Source organism: Octopus bimaculoides, chromosome 1 (assembly GCF_046866305.1).
Source record: "Octopus bimaculoides isolate indiv1 chromosome 1, ASM4686630v1, whole genome shotgun sequence".
NCBI classification, from domain to species: domain Eukaryota; kingdom Metazoa; phylum Mollusca; class Cephalopoda; order Octopoda; family Octopodidae; genus Octopus; species Octopus bimaculoides.
The window spans coordinates 198,618,219-198,622,231 of record NC_142928.1 but is presented as its reverse complement, the minus strand read 5'-3'; the positions used below and the strand labels follow the sequence as shown (position 1 = coordinate 198,622,231).

General features: G+C 36.4%; 1 long non-coding RNA gene across 1 annotated transcript in view; it reads left to right on the top strand.

Annotated features, from left to right (window-relative positions):
- LOC149137936 (uncharacterized) overlaps window positions 1-3,745 on the top strand; it is an 89,238-nt gene extending 85,493 nt beyond the window's left edge. The window contains exon 2 of the long non-coding RNA XR_016244814.1: window positions 1-3,745. This exon is cut by the window's left edge and continues 890 nt beyond it. This is a non-coding gene — a long non-coding RNA (uncharacterized LOC149137936).
- The last annotated feature ends 268 nt before the right edge of the window (window positions 3,746-4,013 follow it).

Below are 4,013 nucleotides of genomic sequence, written 5' to 3'. Positions count from 1 at the left end.
GAGAGAAATATTTTCTCTCATTCAAAAGGACATTACACAACAAAGATTGCGATAAAATGTTATATCAAAGGCGCATATACAAATGCGTCAGTTTGTTCTATCAACGAGCGAAGAGAAGTGAATTGTCTTGTTTAATAACTGAAAGATTTGCTTATGATAGAAATTATTAATGAGGACAGTAAGCAAGATATTTTATCGGTCGAGTTGCGCTGAGCAGATTCCGTATATGATTGTATCAATATCGTTCTTTTTATTTTTTATTTATCTCAGTCATGAGACTGCGGTCATGCTGGAGCGCTGCCTTGAAGAATTTTTTAGTCGAATGATTTGACATCAGTATTTTTTTTTTTTTAGCCCAGTACTTATTTTGTCGGTTCCTTTTCGCCGAGCCGCTACGTTTGCGTGGATGTAACACACCAAGTGTCAAGCGGGCTGGGGGACAAATGCAAAGGAACACAAACACATACACGCATACACACACACACTCACACACACGTACACACGCGACAGGCTCCTTCCAGTTTCTGTCTGCCAAATCTACTCACAAGGCTTTGGCCCGCCCGAGACTATAGTAGAAGACACTTGCCCAAGGTACCACACAGTGGGACTGAACTCGGAGTCATGTGCATGGGGAGCAAACTTCTTACAACACAGTCACTCTTATATGTATGTATGTATGTATGTATGTATGTATGTATGTATGTATGTATGTAAGTATATATATATATATGGTGGTTGTCTACTCCTTAAACAGAGTTTGACCACCTCCTGCACCTACACCTTAGCCCTTTCATGGCGTCTGATGTGGCTTTTTAAACCAGACAGTATTTTGAAAAAACACCCACACAGATTGCACCTCTGATTTGCACTACCAATACCTGCAAGTAAGTTCTGCTCATTGTGGATCCTAACATGTCTTTTAAGACCCCCATTGGATTTGCAAACCCTCTGGCACACACCACATTCAAACGTGTGAACAGACATATAATCAGAATATATATATATCTGTCTCTCTCTCTCCCCTCTTTGTCTTTTTCTCTCTCTCCCCCTCTTTATTATTTTCTCTCTCTCCCCCTCTTTATTATTTTCTCTCTCTAGTTGCTCACGCGGGACCATCGTCCATCTTTCTTTCCTGCACGGATATTCTAAGGACCGGCCGTTTTCTATCTCTCTCTTCTATCTTTTCTCTTTTCAAAGAAAATATTTCTCTCAGAGTTCGCTATTTTCCCCTCGTTAAAGTCTAACGAACCTCCAACTTTGTTTTCGTTCGGTTTCCTTATATGTCTCCACAGTCCTGTATTTGTTCCCAACTTTAACCCTCCATAAATCCAAAATTTTATTTTGTTATTTGTGGGAGCAACTGTCTTCGAAGATTCATATTGCCATTGACTGCCCGAAATAGGGAATAGATAGACAGCCAACAGCTGATGAAGAGTCATTCTTTGTACTACTTGTCTTTTTTTTCACTCGTTATTTGCGTATGTAACTCATTTGTTTTCGTATTTCATGTTGTTTACTGTTGGTGGCGTCCTATACCCATATATGCATATATATATATATATATATATATATATATATATATATATATATATATATAGAGAGAGAGAGAGAGAGAGAGAGAGATAGATAGATAGATAGATAGATAGATAGATAGAAAGAAAGATAGATAGATAGGCGGTGAGCTGCCAGAAACGTTAGCACGCCGGGCAAAATGCTTAGCAGTATTTCGTCTGCCGCTACGTTCTAAGTTCAAATTCCGCCGAGGTCGACTTTGCCCTTCATCCTTTCGGGGTCGACAAATTAAGTACCAGTTACGCACTGGAGGTTGATGTAATCGACTTAATCCCTTGTTTGTTCCCTCTAAGTTTAGTTCCTTGTGGGCAGTAAAGAAATAAGATAGATAGATAGATAGATAGATAGATAGATAGATAGATAGATAGATAGATAGATAGATAGATAAATAGATAGATAGATATTACTGTTATCAATTACCAGAGAACTTAGAAATTAATAGGAAACTCATTCTAGCCGGTAATTGAACTGTAGGGGGAGAATATAACTTCCATGCAATAAATTCATTATTTTCTCTGCATCCTTATTGGTTACATCCGACGCATACGTTTCCAAAAACTTCTCTGCTTCTATAAAACAGTTAAAATAAACTAATAAACTATTAAAACACTTCACCTTTTCCTGTATTGTTCGACCAATTATTTCTCACTCTGGCTACATTCCGACACAACCTTACGCTGGTTCTCGCTCATATTACACACACGCGCGCGAAAAAACTCTCTCACACACACACACACACACACGCACACACACACACACGCACACACACACACACGCACACACACACACGCACACACACACACACACACTCCGTGTTTTTAGACCGCATTTCAACGGGCACAAAGAACCCTCGTGTATAAAGAACCCTCTAATTTTTTTTTGAGGGTGTTGGGGTACTGAAAATTTAGAAAAAAGTGGTTTTCTAAGGGAAAATATGTAAGAGACTTCCACATTTTTTAAACCAAATTTTTGACAAAAATGGGTTCCTTACACACGTTATATATATATATATATATATATATATATATATATATATATATATATATATATATATATATATATATCGATAAGCATTTGAACCGGCCTGCTAACGTTTCTTATTTCTTTATTGCCCACAGGGGCTACATACAGAGGGGACAAACAAGGACAGACAAACAGATTAAGTCGATTATATCGACCCCAGTGCGTAACTGGTACTTATTTAATCAACTCCGAAAGGATGAAAGGCAAAGTCGACCTCGGCGGAATTTGAACTTAGAACGTAGCGGCAGACGAAATACCGGCGTGCTAACGTTTCTGGCAGCTCACCGCCTTATGGTGGGGGGGGGGGGGGTGAAAAATATTGAAAGACTTCAATACATTCGACAGTGAGAAAGAAACGAGGAGGGTTGTCTTAGAATTTGCTAGAAACGTTCTTTTGTTCGGTGTTGTCAGTTTTAGTTTATTTTGGTTCCCAGGTTAATAAAAAGCTCTTTATCTTCAGCACTAATCTGGCATCTCCCTGTTCCATTCCACTCACCATCTTTCATTCACCTATTTTGAAGAATTCCTGTCCACTTCTACATAATCACAGAACAACAACAACGGAATGTTCCTCGAGAAAGTAACCAAATTTCACCGATGATTGACAAGGCAATTGCTAGTCTGCCATCACCCTCTCTCACTCTCACTCTCTCTCTCTCTCACTCTCTCTCTCACTCTCACTCTCTCTCTCACTCCCTCCATTTCTCTCTCTTTCTCTTTCTCTTGCTCTACTTTCTTTTTCAGCTTTCTCTTCTTTATCATCATCATCATAATTTTTCATAATAATCAACCCTATTTTACAATGCCCCTCAAAAACCACAACTACCGCCAGTACTACTACTACTACTACTACTACTACTACTACTACTGCTGCTGCTGCTGCTGCTGCTACTGCTGCTGCTACTGCTGCTGCTACTGCTGCTGCTGCCTCTCTCTGTCTATATATATATATCATTTTCATTTTTCATTTTATCTAGTTTCAGCTCATGAGCTGTGGCCATGCTGGGGCAATTTATATATATGTATAGGGTGTCCACAAAGTCTGGTACATGCAGTAATACAAAATCATAACAAATATAAAAAATAATAATTTTCCTTTTTTACTTTTGTTTAAATTAAATAAAAACAATACTTTACTTTTCTAAATTTATTTATGTTATTTTTTCTACTCAGTTTGCTGAAATTGATGGCAATGTATGTATATATATATGTATATATATATATATATGTATGTATATATATATATGTATATATATATATATATATATATATACATATATATATATATATATATATATATATATATATATATATATATATATACATATATATATATATATATATATATATATATATATATATATATATATATATATATATATATATATATATATATATATGTAGGTATATAGATATAT